Source organism: Callithrix jacchus, chromosome 9 (genome assembly GCF_049354715.1).
Source record: "Callithrix jacchus isolate 240 chromosome 9, calJac240_pri, whole genome shotgun sequence".
Taxonomy (NCBI): domain Eukaryota; kingdom Metazoa; phylum Chordata; class Mammalia; order Primates; family Cebidae; genus Callithrix; species Callithrix jacchus.
In genome coordinates this window covers 3,595,446-3,613,078 of record NC_133510.1, presented here as the reverse complement: position 1 = coordinate 3,613,078, position 17,633 = coordinate 3,595,446, and the positions used below count along the sequence as shown (strand labels likewise).

The 17,633-nt window shown below is 40.3% G+C and overlaps 1 protein-coding gene across 20 annotated transcripts in view; it reads left to right on the top strand.

Annotated features, from left to right (window-relative positions):
- Positions 1-17,633, top strand: part of LOC103795080 (uncharacterized) — a 597,037-nt gene that overhangs the window by 301,880 nt on the left and 277,524 nt on the right. For 2 of the 20 annotated variants that reach the window (XM_078338234.1, XM_078338225.1), the window contains one exon: positions 12,208-12,347. The exons of the other annotated variants lie outside the window; for them this stretch is intronic. The gene's annotated coding sequence lies outside the window, so the exon portion shown is untranslated. The remainder of the gene's footprint in view (positions 1-12,207; positions 12,348-17,633) is intronic. 20 annotated transcript variants of the gene reach the window in all.

The following is a 17,633-nucleotide window of genomic DNA, read 5'->3' as shown; positions in this document are numbered from 1 at the left end:
TACCAGTACCATGCTGTTTTGATTACTGTAGCCTTGTAGTATAGTTTGAAGTCTGGTAGTGTGATGCTTCCTGGTGTGTTCTTTTTACTTAGAATTGACTTGGCTATGTGTGCTCTCTTTTGGTTCCATATGAAGTTTAAGGTGGTTTTTCCAGTTCTGTGAAGAAGGTCATTGGTAGCTTGATGGGGATAGCATTGAATCTGTAAATTTGGGCAGTCTGGCCATTTTCACGATATTGATTCTTCCTAACCATGAACATGGAATGTTTCTCCATGTGTTTGTGTCCTCTCTTATCTCGAGCAGTGGTGTGTAGTTCTCCTTGAAGAGGTCCTTTACGTTCCTTGTTAGTTGTATTCCTAGGTATTCTATTCTCTTTGTAGCAATTGTGAATGGCAGTTCATTCTTGATTTGGCTCTAAGTCTGTTATTGGTGTATAGGAATGCTTGTGATTTTTTGCAAATTGATTTTGTATCCTGAGACTTTGCTGAAGTTGCTTACCAGTTTCAGGAGTTTTTGGGCTGAGACGATGGGGTCTTCTAGATATACTATTATGTCATCTGCAAATAGAGACAATTTGGCTTCCTCGTTTCCTATTTGAATACCCTTTATTTCTTTTTCTTGCCTGATTGCTCTGGCTAGAACTTCCAGTACTATATTGAATAGGAGTGGTGAGAGAGGGCATCCTTGTCTAGTGCCGGATTTCAAAGGGAATGCTTCCAGTTTTTGCCCATTCAGTATGATATTGGCTGTTGGTTTGTCGTAAATAGCTTTTATTATTTTGAGATACGTTCCGTCAATACCGAGTTTATTGAGGGTGTTTAGCATAAAGGGCTGTTGAATTTTGTCAAAGGCCTTCTCTGTGTTGATTGAGATAATCATGTGGTTTTCGTTTTTGGTTCTGTTTATGAGGTGAATTACGTTTATAGACTTGCTTGTGTTGAACCAGCCTTGCATCGCCAGGATGAATCCTACTTGATCATGATGGATAAGCTTTTTGATGTGCTGTTGCACTCAGATTGCCAGTATTTTATTGGAGATTTTTGCATCTATGTTCATCATGGATATTGGCCTGAAGTTTTCTTTTGTTGTTGGGTCTCTGTCAGGTTTTGGTATCAGGATGATGTTGGTCTCATAAAATGATTTGGGAAGGATTCCCTCTGTTTGGATTATTTGCAATAGTTTCAGAAGGAATGGTAACAGTTCCTCTTTGTGTGTCTGGCAGAATTTGGCTGTGAACCCATCTGGACCTGGGCTTTTTTTGTGTGGTAGGTTCTTAATTGCTGCCTCAACTTCAGGTCTTGTTATTGGTCTATTCATGGTTTCGACTTCCTGGTTTAGGCTTGGGAGGATGCAAGTGTCCAGGAATTTATCCATTTCTTCCAGGTTTACTAGTTTATGTGCATAGAGTCGTTTGTAATATTCTCTGATGATGGTTTGAATTTCTGTGGGATCTGTGGTGATTTCCCCTGTATCGTTTTTTATTGCATCTATTTGGTTATTCTCTTTTCTTTTTTATTAATCTGGCTAGTGGTCTGTCTATTTTATTCATCTTTTCATAAAACCAGCTCCTGGATTTACTGATTTTTTGAAGGGTTTTTTGTGTCTCTGTCTCCTTCAGTTCTACTCTAATCTTAGCTATTTCTTGTCTTCTGCTAGGTTTTGAGTTTTTTCGATCTTGCTTTTCTAGCTTTTTCAATTTTGACGATAGGGTGTCAATTTTGGATCTCTCCTTTCTTCTCATGCAGGCACGTATTGCTATATATTTTCCTCTAGAGACTGCTTTAAATGTGTCCCAGAGATTGTGGTATGTTGTGTCTTTGTTCTCATTGGTTTTTAAGAACTTCTTTATTTCTGCCTTCATTTCATTGTTTATCCAGTCAACATTCAAGAGCCACTTGTTCAGTTTCTATGAAGCTGTGTGGTTCTGAGTTAGTTTCTGAATTCTGAGTTCTATCTTGATTGCACTATGGTCTGAGAGGCTGTTTGTTATGATTTCAGTTGTTTTGCATTTGCTGAGAAGTGATTTACTTCCAAGTATGTGGTCAATTTTAGGGTAGGTGTGATGCGGTGCTGAGAAGAATGTATATTCTGTGGATTTGGGGTGGAGAGTTCCGTAAATGTCTATCATCTTTGCTTGTTTCAGTTGTGAGTTCAAGTCCTGGATATTCTTGTTCATTTTCTGTCTGGTTGATCTGTCTAATATTGACAGTGGAGTGTTAAAGTCTCCCACTATTATTGTGTGGGAGTCTAAGTCTCTTTGTAAGTCATTAAGACCTTGCCTTATATATCTGGGTGCTCCTGTATTGGGTCCGTATATATTTAGGATCATTAGCTCTTCTTGTTGTATTGATCCTTTTACCATTATGTAATGACCTGCTTTGTCTCTTTTGATCTTTGTTGCTTTAAAGTCTATTTAATCAGAGATGAGAATTGCAACTCCTGCTTTTTTTTTTGCTCTCCATTTGCTTGGTAAATGTTCTTCCATCCATTTATTTTGAGCCTTTGTGTATCCTTGCATGTGAGATGGGTTTCCTGGATACAGCACACCGATGGGTTTTGGCTTTTTATCCAATTTGCCAGTCTGTGTCTTTTGATTGGTGCATTTAGCCCATTTACATTTAGGGTTAATATTGTTATGTGTGAGTTTGATACTGCCATTTTGATGCTAGCTGGCTGTTTTGCCCATTAGTTGATGCAGATTCTTCATTTTGTTGATGCTCTATTTGGTATGTTTTTGGAGTGGCTGGTGCTGGTTGTTCCTTTCTATGTGTAGTGCCTCTTTCAGGAGCTCTTGTAAAGCAGGCCTGGTGGTGACAAAATATCTGAGTACTTGCTTGTTTGCAAAGGATTTTATTTTTCCTTCACTTCTGAAGCTCAGTTTGGCTGGATATGAAATTCTGGGTTGAAAGTTCTTTTCTTTAAGGATGTTGAATATTGGCCCCCACTGTCTTCTGGCTTGTAGGGTTGCTGCTGAGAGATCTGCTGTGAGTCTGATGGGTTTCCCTTTGTGGTAACCCGACCTTTCCCTCCAGCTGCCCTTAGCATTTTCTCCTTCGTTTCAACCCTGGTGAATCTGAGATTATGTGCCTTGGGGTTGCTCTTCTTGCGGAATATCTTTGTGGTGTTCTCTGTATTTCCTGGACTTGAATATTGGCCTGCCTTGCTAAGTTGGGGAAGTTTTCCTGGATAATATCCTGAAGAGTGTTTTCCAGTTTGGATTCATTCTCTTCGTCACATTCTTGTACACCTATCAAATGTAGATTAGGTCTCTTCACATAGTCCCACATTTCTTGGAGACTTTGTACATTCCTTTTTGCGCTTTCTTCTCTAAGCTTGGCTGCTTATTTCATTTCATTGAGTTGATCTTCGACCTCTGATATTCTTTCTTCTGCTTGGTCAATTTGGCTGTTGAAACTTGTGCATGCTTCGTGAAGTTCTTGTGTTGTGTTTTTCAGCTCCATCAATTCACTCATATTCCTCTCTAAGTTGTCCATTCTTGTTATCATTTCATCAAATCTTTTTTCAAGGTTCTTAGTTTCTTTGCATTGATTTAGAACATGTTCTTTTAGCCCATGGAATTTTCTCATTACCCACCTTCTGAAGTCTGATTCTGTCATTTCATCACACTCATTCTCCATCCAGCTTTGTTCCCTTGCTGGTGAGGAGTTGTGATTTCTTGTAGGAGGAGAGGTGTTCTGGTTTCGGGTGTTTTCCTCCTTTTTGCGCTGATTTCATCCCATCTTTGTGGATTTATCCATCTGTCATCTGTGTAGTAGCTGATTTTCAGATTGGGCCTCTGATTGGACATCTGGAATTGTTGATGATGAAGTTATTTCTGTTTCTTAGTTTTCCTTCTAACAGTCTGGCCCCTCTGTTGTAGGACTGCTGAGGTTCACTCCAGGCCCACTTGCCTGCAGATCACCTGCAGCAGCCACAAAATACTTTCTTCTGAAGTTTGTGTTTTCACTTTCTTATACTGGTGGGAACACTTTCAGAAGTTAAGGGATTAGAATATTAGCATGCTAACACATTCATCAGTGATCAAGTATGCTTTTTATAATCTATCAATGATAGGTTTAGAAACCCCTGGCAGGGGAATGCTAACTTAACTAAAAGTCATAAGATATGATGTATGTAAGTATTGTTGGTAATGGTCACTGAGATAGTTTTTAAAAATAGTATGTTATGATTGTGGTTGGCCACAGTAGCATGCAGGTCCTTCCTTTTCTTGAGCTTACACTTTTATATGAATTCTGTGAGGCAAATTCGTGCCTCAAAAGAGCAAGGTAAAATAGCTTTATTATCGGCTTAATGTTGGACCTAATCTTCATTGTAGGACTCTATTAAGGAAGACTGGAGGTTTCTGCTTTCTATACCAGGTGAGCCTTTAGAACACTCTTACAAAGCCAGACAATGGACCTTTGCCTATTTTCCTTTACTCTTATGATGACAAATTTTGAAACTTATCATCTTGGGCCAGGTGTAGTGGTTTCCGCCTGTAATCTCAGCACTTTGGAGGCCAATGCAGGCAGATAATTTGAGGTTACAAATTCAAACCAGCCTGGCCAACATTGTGAAAATCCGTTTCTACTAAAAATACAAAAATTAGCCAGGTGTGGTAGTACATGCCTATAATCCCACCTACTCGGGAGGCTGAGGTGGAAGGATCACTTGAGCCCGGGATATGAAGTTTGAAGTACGTGCTTAGCCTGGGTGACAGTAAGACTGTCTCTAACAAAAACAGAAACAAAAACTTACCATCTTACTGGAAAAGAAAACACACCTACAACTACCATAGGAAACAAAGAGTGAGTAAAAGCATTCGACCATATGCCTAGTGTAAGGGTTATTGTCTTGCGAGGTTTATGGCCGAGTTTAAAATGAGAAAACTGAGGACTGCATGAGAACAATTAGACGCCAATTTATTTGGCCTCCGGGCGAGGTTCTGTGGTCCTGGGAAAGAGGCCAGAGAAGTCACGCTCGACTTCTCTCCGGCCTGGGGTTTTATAGCAAGTGAAGGCATTTGATTGGCTGTGGAGAAACAGGACATGGATGGAGCAAGCTGCTATTGGTAGGTAGGCAGGATTTCTGGTGAACGGGCTAGGTGCCAAGTGCAGAGGGGATTTCCAAGGCAGGCTAGGTGCCCGGTGCAGGGCTTAGTGCTGAGTGCAGAGGGGATTTCCAAGGCGGGCTAGGTGCTGGGTGCAGAGCTTAGTGCTAAGTGCAGAGGGGATTTCCAAGGCGGGCTAGGTGCTGGGTGCAGAGCTTAGTGCTAAGTGCAGAGGGGATTTCCAAGGCGGGCTAGGTGCTGGGTGCAGAGCTTAGTGCTGAGTGCAGAGGGGATTTCCAAGGCGGGCTAGGTGCCGGGTGCAGAGCTTAGTGCTCAGTGCAGAGGGGATTTCCAAGGCGGGCTAGGTGCTGGGTGCAGAGCTTAGTGCTAAGTGCAGAGGGGATTTCCAAGGCGGGCTAGGTGCCGGGTGCAGAGCTTAGTGCTCAGTGCAGAGGAGATTTCCAAGGTGGGCTAGGTGCCAGGTGCAGAGCTTAGTGCTCAGTGCAGAGGGGATTTCCAAGGCGGGCTAGGTGCTGGGTGCAGAGCTTAGTGCTAAGTGCAGAGGGGATTTCCAAGGCGGGCTAGGTGCTGGGTGCAGAGCTTAGTGCTGAGTGCAGAGGGGATTTCCAAGGTGGGCTAGGTGCTGGGTGCAGAGCTTAGTGCTGAGTGCAGAGGGGATTTCCAAGGCGGGCTAGGTGCTGGGTGCAGAGCTTAGTGCTCAGTGCAGAGGGGATTTCCAAGGCAGAGCTAGATGATGGGTGTATTCTGATGATGTAATTTTCAGGTGGGGAGAGGGATAGGCGTGTCTGAGCTCCCAGCGAGGCAACCGGCCTTACACCTAGAGCCGGGCTGGTCTGGGTTGCTGGCCTGGGTTTTCCCTAAGCTTGGAGTAGCCTTAGCCAGTGAGAGAGAGTGCATAAAGATTTCACAAAAAGCAAGATGACCAGGTCTTTAGGGTAGCTTAGACTCAGCCTGTTCTGACCCCCCCATGTGAAGAAGAGAATTGGAAAGTGAAGCCAAAGACATAGGTGCTTAGGCCTTCTCACTGGCCTTATTAGCACTGTGGCTGCATGATGGAGGAACAAGAAGGCCGGGAGAGTAAGAAAAAGACATAGGCATTGTTGTGATGTTGAATGAAACCTGGGATTTGTTGTAGTCACCGGAGCTTCTAAAAGAAAATCAGTCTGAAAAGAGTGTTGCTCTGATAAGTGTGGAAACCTAACTTAGTGTTGTCTCCATTCCCTAAAGAAATGGTGAAAACACTGTCCTGAATTTGATTGGTCCAGGTTAGAATTTCAGAGGATCTCTTGTCTTAGATCTGGAATCTTTATTGCAAAGGAGTGAAAAAGGAATGGCTGTTAAAGCCAATAGATGTTTTATAATTTAGAAATGTCTTTTACATAAAATGGAGCCCTGTTATCAAAGCCCAACTTAGGTCATCGGAAAAACAAGCTAGATATGAAAAACTGATAGTGAATGCATCAAACACTTCACTGTGTCACACACACACGTTCACAAGTGTGCATGTGCATACTGGTTCATTGCGCAATATTTATATTGTCGAGCTTCTCCTATCAATATGTATCTATTAACTGGAGTTCAGATTTTTTGAATAAGTCATTATTCATAGTCTGCAGTTTCTAATTTTATTTTTTTTTAAAGTGGAGTGAGCTCTTTTTTTTTTTTTTTTTTTTTTGAGACGGAGTTTCGCTCTTGTTACCCAGGCTGGAGTGCAATGGCGCGACCTCGGCTCACTGCAACCTCTGCCTCCTGGGTTCAGGCAGTTCTCCTGCCTCAGCCTCCTGAGTAGCTGGGATTACAGGCACGCGCCACCACGCCCAGCTAATTTTTTGTATTTTTAGTAGAGACAGGGTTTCACCATGTTGACCAGGATGGTCTCGATCTCTTGACCTCGTGATCCACCCGCCTCGGCCTCCCAAAGTGCTGGGATTACAGGCGTGAGCCGCCGCCCCCGGCCTGTGAGCTCTTAAATACATTTTTAGAGTAATAGGAATTCAGGATCTTTCTTTTTTTTCCTGAAACTTACTGTTGTCTTACCTATGTTCAACTCAGTAGAAATTATTAATAATTTAAAAAATCAACTCATCTTTATTATAGTTTTTAAAACACTCATATTTCAATGTTTTTTCATATTTACATTGCATCATTTATAAATTTAAATTACATAATTATGATAAAGCAGGATAAGTATGTGAACAAATACAGCAGATTTTTATTATCAGATCTTTAAGGAGCAGAAGTGCTTCTCAGTTCTGAGATTCTAAGGACTGTTGTACATTTCAGAGTCAATGAGGAATGTTGATTAATGTGGCAAAACATACATACCGAGCATAAACAAGAAAAATAATCTCTAACATTTTAGATACGTTATTTGCTAGTGGAAGTTGATAATGATATAGTTTTCAAACCCTTTGCAAAATCCATTGGCATTTTTTTTCACACAGATTTTCCTGAGGCACTTTCTGTGCAAATGCAAACAAGTATGCACCTCCTGCCCCCAGCTTTCTATATCACCTTTGGACCCTGCAAAATACTCACTAAGGCTAGACCAATTTTGGCTCAAACCAGGTCTGAGCTGCTCTTTGAAACTTGGAGATATTTGTATCTAAATTTGAGCTAAGATAAATGGCGTTTGAGACCAGGTCATGAAGTCCAAGTTTGGGGGAGTAAAACAGAATGCAGTCAGGTGTGGGAGCCCAGTGTGTGCAGCCCCCTGATAGGAAGGACAATGGCAAGAGACATCATTAGGGCTTGAATATATGCACAGATTCACCACCAGCTTTTTGAAGCTTGTTTGTGTTTTTTTATGGTTGTCTTATATATGCAGCAACTGGCTCTCTCTGTATTTGGCTGTGATAGAAAAGTTAAAAATAAAAGATAGGGGTTTTAGATGATTTTTCATGCAATCCGAAGTTAGAGGCAGAACGTTAATAATACATGACACAGTAGAAAGCCTTCTCAATGAATGCTTTCAAATAAGACTTTCTGTCTCATGCAGTCACTTACTCACTTAGCAGCACTGTAAGTCTGAAGCCCGTGTAGGTGGCAGCTTCCGGGGAATGTGAATATACATGAGTGTGTGAAAATAGGGTTATGAAAAGTAGCTAAAACCTTGAGTCTTTTTTTTCTTTATATTTTCAACTTGGCCCTTGGGATAAAGCTGCACCACAAATTCAGGGATACCAAGTAGAGAACAAAATAACTGGAGTGTGCTGGATGCTCCTAGACCTTCTTAGATCTAAGAAAGCATACATAGCATAGTGATGAGAGAGCGAGTGAGCTGTATTTTCATAACTGAACGTTGACTGTGAAAGACAGAGTAGGGCCGGGCGCGGTGGCTCAAGCCTGTGATCCCAGCACTTTGGGAGGCCGAGGCGGGTGGATCACGAGGTCAAGAGATCGAGACCATCCTGGTCAACATGGTGAAACCCCGTCTCTCCTAAACATAGAAAAAATTAGCTGGGCATGGTGGCGCGTGCCTGTAATTGCAGCTACTCGGGAGGCTGAGGCGGGAGAATTGCTTGAACCCAGGAGGCGGAGGTTGTGGTGAGCCGAGATTGCGCCATTGCACTCCAGCCTGGGTAACAAGAGCGAAACTCCGTCTCAAAAAAAAAAAAAAAAAAAAAAGAAAAAGACAGACAGACTAGCCATGTTTATATAGGAAATGAGTTACTTGGATTTTCCTGTGAAGTATTAAATAGTTTCACCCTAATTTTCTTGCATTCAATAATTTGCAGTCAGGTCATTCATTCATTCACTGAGTAAATATGTAAGCACCTTCTGTCTGTGATATTACACTCTTCCAAGTCGTTTAAAATCTGATTCAATAGCTGAGGGGAACAGGTGATGGTAACAGAACATGAGCATGGTCTAGGCAAATATTACAGAAGGGAAGTGAATTGGAACCAAATAGTCAATATTTCTTCTTGGCTTAATGCAACCCAGCATTACAGAGAGGGAGGAATGACAGTGACTAAGTAATCCTTTTATCACCGTGTCTTGGAGTTTCAGTATTTGCTTTTCCGTTAGGAATTAAAGAGGCTAAATTTATATTTTAAAGCTTAGAACTTTTAGAAAGGAAAACTCTCCTTGAGCACAAGCAACTGTGCCTTTAATATATGTTTCTCGGACTAGAGTTCCTTGTACTATAGTTGGTTGACGTGCCTGGCCTCTGGGAGTACCTCTGTTGGGACCGTGCAGTTTAGAAGTAACAGAAACTAGCTGTGAGTCAGTCGGCTTACACGACTGGAGGAAAAGCAGTCGGTCATGACAGCAACCATCAGAATTCATCAAATTATATGCATGTTCTCTCCGGTAACTTCTTTATTCTGATATTCTCCAATGCACATTAAGAGATAATTAGAGAAGAATTGTTCCCTCCAAATGACATTTAGTTTCTTATAAGCCATTGAACTGCTAGAGGCTGAACTGTGTTATCTTCTACAGTAGTTCATAATTAAGATGTTACAATGCACATAGACATTGTGTATCTTGAAATATGCATAGGAGTTCATACTATATATTTCATTATGTGTGGAAATTTTCCATTTTAGCCTACCTTGTTTCGATTAGTTTTAAACAAACAAAAAAGCAGGAAAACAGGGCAAACAGACTCCCCATTTTACCCTGGGTGTTTTGGAGAATTGAGTCTTTACCAATTGCCAGATATAAGAGTAGAAGCTGATTTTCCCTGGTAGATCTATTTAGAGTCAGCCTGGAAGCAGCTTCTGACTTTTATTTTGTGGATGAGAGTTTCCCATGACAGTGAATTAAGTGAAGTGTGAAGGTCGTGGGTGCTAAGCCGGGTGTCCCGCTGCTGAGCTGATTTTGGTTGATACTGCAGAGTAAATTCAATTCCGTATAGCAAGTCAGTTGCACAATGTTAGGCTAAAAATGCCTGTAAAAATCAAAGCACTCACATAAAAAGATTCAACTAAAGAAATAATGAATTGGACTCAGTTTTGATGATCAAGATAATCATCACCAAAGATTTTACGAGGGCAGCACAGTGTCACATGATGAGGAAGGAGACAGATGGGATGGGAAGATGGCTAGATTCTTGAACAGGAGAATGAATAAAGAGAAGTAAGAACTTTGAAATGGTAGTCTACTTGAGATCTTACCCGTAAATACATATTTGTGGGGAAAGTCTAATGCTTGCAAACACATTTGTAAGTGAACCAAAAATGCCCCGTGGGTTAAAGCATTTCCCCACCCATTTGCATTTGAGGACAGCGAAATACATGTTTAAAAAGGAAATTAAGTTCAATAGCTTTTGGTATGTTTGAATGGGAACATATATCATTTTTTCAAAGCTGCAGTGATACTCTTTAAACCGACAGTGGGTCTGGCCACATTTCCTTCATTTCACATAGTGATTGAACTTGTGAACTCGCATGGCTTCAGACATTTCAGTGGTGTTGGCTGTTTTCAAAACTTCAGCTTGGAGGACTTCTCATTACTTTTATTTGTTTTCATTGTGAAATTTTTGATTATGTTATCCAGTCACTCACTGTTGGTGAAAGCAAAGGGAAAAGTTACCATTCATACCCTTGGTCTTCTTGGGTTAAATGATGTCACCCAGCAGAGATTAGGGCGGGGGTGTGTGGGGCAAGTAGAAAGAATGCTGTGACTCGTACACAGGCTACAGGACCAAGAAGATGAGCACTTGCACGTCTGGCTGTGAATAGTTCCACAGAGAAATTAAAATTTCATTTATTTTATTTTATTATTTATTTATTTATTTATTTTTGAGATGGAGCTTTGCTCTTGTTACCCAGGCTGGAGTGCAATGGTGCGATCTCGGCTCACTGCAACCTCCGCCTCCTGGGTTCAGGCAATTCTCCTGCCTCAGCCTCCCGAGTAGCTGGGATTACAGGCACGCGCCACCATGCCCAGCTAAGTTTTTTTGTATTTTTAGTAGAGACGGGGTTTCACCATGTTGACCAGGATGGTCTCGATCTCTTGACCTCGTGATCCACCCGCCTCGGCCTCCCAAAGTGCTGGGATTACAGGCGTGAGCCACCGTGCCCGGCCCTAAAATTTCATTTATTATCAAAAGAGGGACTATGTCTCTTCTGAATACATTGGAATGTGGTTTTTGCTCTCATTGTGACAATCGTACTAATACCCATCAAGAGCACATTCATTCCTGGGAAATGCTGTTTGGAAGAAAATTCTATTTACTTCTCCATGGATCTTCCTCAGCTAACTGTGCAAACAAAGAATGGCTTATGGCTTTCTGTTCCTTTCATTGTATACCCGCATTCTATATGAGAATGGGTAATATATGAGCATTTCAAAACACTAACCACAGTATTTCAAATTATTATTAATTGTATGGAAGTTTTTTTCTCTCATCGTATAGTTTCCAAACATATTTACACAGCTTTTAGTAATTTCAACATTTTTAGATATGCACTTTTATCATCTGTCAAGCAATTTCATCATTCAGATAATCATGTATTAGGAAGCTGTAAAAAACCCACCTTGTGAGCACCTGCTGTACAGTAAGGGCTTTCCATGGACTAAGTCAATATCCATAAAGACTCAAAGACGTAGACATTATTATATTTGTTTTATAAGTGACTACATGACATCTGTCCAGTGTGTTCAACATGAAGTTTTTAAATCAGGATTTGAATAAAATCCTTTTCTTCCCCAAAGCCTACAACAAAGATGAAAATAAATAACTCATAAGCTCACACCAGAGGTAAACACTGGCAGCGTTTTCTAATATATTTTATACCTTTTCAAAAGCTCAAATATATGTCTCATCCTACTCCTACTCCCCACCTCTCACAGTTAGGGTCTCTGTCAGCAACAAATTCCAATCAGATGGTTCAAGTGAGACCTCAATGAAGGGATGATTTGCTGAGGTGTGGGTAAGGCTGCAGAAGGCAGCGGGCAGGGGGTGGACTCTGAGGAAACTGACACGGCAGCCATCACCACCCTAGCCTGAGTGGGTCTGGCAAAAAATAATGTCACTGAAGCCCAGTGAAAGCTGGAATCCTGGAGGGGGAGTTTCACACTGGAACTGTAGACTGGAAGGAATGCAACCACTGCCATGGCCACAGAGCAAGACTGGAAAGAGATAGAACCTGACCTCCAATGCTCTTTCCCTCCTCTCGTTTTAGGGTCCTCTTGGTCATCTTATTGGCAGAACCTATCTGGAAGCCAGCCTCGATGGGAGCCCAGGTGACAGGGTTAGCCTCTGAGAACACAGAGAAGGGCAAAGAGTTGTGGAGGAGTGCAAATTGTGAAAAGCCAGCACAAGGTTATCCAATGCATGATCGTTTTCTGTTTTAGTAAAATTAACATTTAAAAATGGCATAATAGCACTTTACCACCTGAATATGTCATAATCTTTTATAATGGAATATTTAGGTCATTTGAACACTTATTATTATTAATCCTATAATAAACACCTTGTAGATAATAGTTTTATACATACCTTTTATCATGTCCTTTGAATAAATTCCCGGAAGAGGAATTGGAGTTTGAAAGTCTGTGCATTTTTGAGATGCATTATAATACAACATACTGCGACCATTAAGTATGCAGACTGATTCTTGAGGACGGGTTTTCCACATTCAAATCTTGGCTTTGCCATTTACCAGCTGTGTGACCTTGGACAGTTAATTAATCTCTCTGAGATTCAGTTTCTTCCTCTTTAAAACTGGGCTAATAATAACATATGGCTATTTTTAGACTAGTTAATAAATGTAAAACACTTATAATGCTGTCTGACTTACAAGTACCATATACATATTAACTATTGTTATTTGTAAGACAACTTTTTTTTCCCCAAGATGGACACACTCTGTCACCCAGGCTGGAGTGCAGTGACACAATCTCTGCTCACTGCAACCTCCACATCCTGGGTTCAAATGATTCCCCTGTCTCAACCTCCTGAGTAGCTGGGCTTACCGGCGTGTGCCACCACACCCAGCTAACTTTTGTGTTTTTAGTAGAGACAGGGTTTCACCATGTTGACTAGGCTGATCTTGAGCTCCTAATCTCAGGTTATCTCCCTGCCTTGGCCTCCCAAAGATCTGGGATTACAGGTGTGAGCCACCGCACCTGGCCAACAGTTTTTTTTTGACGGAAACACTTCTACACTGCTGGTGGGAATGTAAACTAGTACAACCTCTGTGGAAAACTGTGTTGGAGATTCCTTAAAGAACTAAAAGTAGAACTCCCATTTGATCCAGAAATCCCACTACTAGGTGTCTAGCCAGAGGAAAAGAAGTCATTCTACGAAACAGATGCACAAGCATGTTTATAGTAGCACAGTTTGCAATTGCAAAAATGTGGAACTAACCCAAACGCCCAGCAGTCAATGAGCGGATAAAGAAACTGTGGGATATATGTACAATGGAATACTACTCAGCCGTAAAAAATGAATTAATGGCAATCATCACAACCTGGATGGGGTTGGAGATTATTATTCTAAGTGAAGTAACTCAGGAATGGAAAACCAAACACTGTATGTTCTCACTCATAAGTGGGAGCTAAGCTGTAAGGATGCAAAAGGCAGAAGAATGGACTTTGGGGACTTGGGGAAAGGGTGGGAAGGGTTGAGAAATAAAAGACTATAAATTGGATTCAGTGTATATTGCTACACTAAAATCTCACAAATCACCACTAAAGAACTTACTCATGTAACCAAACGCTACCTGTTCCCCAAAAATCTGTATAAATAAAAAAATTTTTTAAAGACAACGTATTTTGAAAAACCGTTCTTCAAACCTAGTTTGTACTAGTTTACATTTTCTTAAGCAGTCTTTAGGGGACACATGTCCCCATACTTTCACCATTTCTCTTCATCTTAGCCAATTTAATAGACCAGAGATAGTATCTCATTACCATTTTAATTTTTAGTTGAAATTTAATTTGGAGATGAATGTACTTCCTTTAATATGGAAAGGATTTAAAAATCCTGTAGTGCTTCAGGGTCATTATGAACATCAATCACCATAGTTCTGTGGTCGCACATGCGTGATGGCTAATAGAGATTTCTGGTTTGGAATACTGGCTGCAGTGTTTAATAGCTTAGTGACTATGTAAATAAGCTACACTAATGAATATTCATGAAATCTTTAGCCCAGCTAAATGCATGCTCTGTCAAAGGGGTTAAATGAATGCAAAGATTTTCCACTATGAAATGCTGGATATATAACAGATGTACAATTCCAGTGTGGGACGGGCCCACCACTGTTTCCCAACAGCCGCCACGCCGCTCATGAAATCGTCCTTGCACCTGCTCACGTGGTGTGCATCTGTGCTTTGTTGGCAGTACCACTGGCATCCATGTAGGAGACGGAACGAAACGTGATTGTTTGATGTCTGTAGCTGTTAGTGCCTGGTAAGATGCTTCTGGTGATAATCTTATTTACAGCTTCCTCTCTCGTGACCTCATAGCTCCCCTCTCAAATTAGTTATTCAAATGCGTCACTATCACCATGCAGCAGGCTAAGCAATTCATCTATTCTTGAAAGAAATCTGCTCCAAACTAGCAGTAGAGATTCCTCTGTAAAGTTTAATAATGAAATTTCAGTTACCTTTCCTTAAATGTAATGGATAGATGCTTTAGATCTGACTCAACTATGACCGACAAGCAAGCACGTGGTGAGTCGATGATGGTGGAGAAAAGCGATGACTTCCTCTTGCTGGCAATTTAGTAGAAATGGCTGACGCACTGAGGTTATCCAATCAATCTGTGTCGTGGTGTGTAACGGGGAAGGAGGCTGTGGCATGTACGTTTTCATAGGAAAGACTGATTGAATAATTTTTTAGTTTTAGTTTTTTTTTTTAATTTAAAGATAAAATGGCATGTATTTACTACGTGCAATAGATCGTTTTGAAGTACACACACATTGTGAAAGACCCAAATCAAGTAGGCTGTTTCTTTGCTCTGTTGATTGTTTTCTGTGCTGTGCAGAAGTTTTTAGTTGGATAATATTTTTATGATTCGTTCTTTTAAAAAATTCTTTATTTAGGCCAACGTCATAAAGATATTATTCTCTTCTCTCTCAGATTTTTTTTTTTTTTTTTTTTTTTGAGACAGAGTCTTGCTCTATCACCCAGGCTAGAGGGCAGAGGCATGCTCTCTATTCACTGCAACCCCCATCTCCCGGGTTCAAGCCATTCTCGTGCCTCAGCTGTCCAGGTAGCTGGGATTAGAGGTGTGTGCCACCATGCCTGGCTATTTGTTTTGTACTTTAGTAGAGATGGGGCTTTGCCATGTTGGCCAGACTAGTTTCAAATTCTTGGCCTCAAGCAATTCACCTGCCTTGGCCTCCCGAAGTGCTGGGATTACAGGCTTCTCCTAGAAGTTTTCTAGTTTTAGCTTTTAAATTTAGGTTTGTGATCTATTTCAAAATAGTTACTTATGTATGGTTTGAGGTAGGATCAAGGGTCGTTTTTCTCAATGTGCATATGTGATTATTCCAGTTTTATTTGTTGAAAAAATTTTTCCTCCATTAATTGCCTTTGTGCCATGAAAATCAATTGAATGTGTTTGTCTGAATATATTTCTTAAATTACTATTCTTTGTTGTTGCTCTGTTTGCCCATCATGGTGGTTTTCAAAGTGCGGTGCGCAGATCGATGGGGCTTTTGAAATTCTTTTAGAGAGTCATGAGGCCAAATTATTTATGTAATAATACTAAAATAATTTTTTTACACTGAATTGATGTTTGTACTTGATTGTGTAAAAGCAATAATGGGTAAAATTGTTGGTGCCTTAATATGAATCAAGGCAATGGCACCAAACTGTACTTACTGTCATTGTATCCATTACTAGAACTTCCAGTGCGAGGTTAAAAGGGAAGGGTGAGAGGGGAAATTTTTGCCTCGTTTCTGATCTGAGTGTGAAAGATTCTGGTTTCTCATTATGAAGTATGATGTTAGTTGTAGGTATTTTGTGTAGACTCCATCCAGTTGAGTTAGTTTCCATCTATTCCTGGTTTGCAGAGTCTTTATCGTGAATGGGTGTTTGGTTTTGTCAAATATTTCTTCTGCATCTATTGATACAACATGTGATTTTTATTCATTAGCCTGTTGATATGATATATTATATTACACTAACTGATTTTCAGATGTTGGGCCTGCTTTGCATATCTAGGATAACTTCCACTTTGTTGTGGTATATAATACTCTTCATACACTGTTAAATTCTGTTTGCTAACATTTTGTTGATGGTTTCTACTTCTGTGTTTATTTAGCATGTATATATTGGTCTATAGTTTTCTTGTAGTATCTTTGTCTGGTTTTGGTTTACAGTAATTCTGACCTCATAGAATAAATTATGAAGTATTTCCTATGCTTCTATCCTTTGAAAAAGGTTGTAGAGAACTTTTAGAATTTCTTCCTTAAGTGTTTCGTAGAACTCACCAAGGAATCTTTCTAGGCCTGGTGGTTTCTGTTTTGGAAGGTTATTAACTATTGGTTCAATTTCTTTAATAGATAGGAGGCTATTCAGATAGTCTGTTTCTTCTTGTGTGAGTTTCGGCACACTGTCTTTCAAGAAACTCGTTCATTTCTTCTGGGTCATCAAATCTGGGGGCACAGACTTCTTCACGGTATTCCTTCGATGATTCTGTGACCTGCAGTGATGTCCTCACTTTCATTGCTAATGTTAGTAATTTGTGTCTTCTGTTCGTTTTTCTGAGCCTGGCTGTAGGCTTATCAATCTTCTTGATCGTTTCAGAGTCATCTTTTGGTTTTGTTGATTTTCTCTACTGATTTCTTATCTTTGATTTTATTGATTTCTGTACTAATTTTTGTTTCTTTTGTGTACTTTGGAGTTAATTTACTTTTTTATCTCGTTTTCTAAGGTAGACACTTAGAAGGTTTTAGATCTTTCCTTCAAACATATGCATTGAATACTATCATTTCCCTCTAAGCACTGCTTTTGCGGCATCACACACGTTTTGAAAAGTTGTATTTTCATTTTTATTCTAGAATTATTTTTAAATTAAAATTTCAATTTGTTTGCTGTTGTAACATAGAAGCACAATTTACTTTTGTTTATTGACCTCATGACCTGCAGTCTAGCTCTGTTTATAGCTGTGTGTGTTTGTGTTTGTGTTTGTGTGTGTGTGTGTGTGTGTGTGTCTATTCCTTAGCTTTCTCTATGTAAACTATCAATTTACCTCCTTACTGGGACAGTTTTACTTTCGTTTTGATCTTTACGCCTTTTATGTATTTTGCCTTTTGTTTAGATTGGGACTCCTTAGAAGAGCTTAAGGGCTGGCCTTTAAGTGGTCTTTCCTTGTTTGAAGAGGGTGATAATAAGAGCTGTCAGGTGGTGATGAGTTTTTTCTAAGCAAAAACTCAGTGGGATCCAGAAATAAAGGCCTTGAGGAAATTTAGGACAGGAACTGGGATTTGGTTTAGTCTGGATAAGAACTTTGACAAAAGCTACCTGAAGCTTGAGGACTTTCTAAAATTTGGAAAAGGACTCTACTCAGATCAGTCTGGTTTCTGAAAAGGAATCTATCTTGGAAAGCTGCCACATGAAGTGTTTTTCTTAGGATAATATGAATACTATTGGTCTA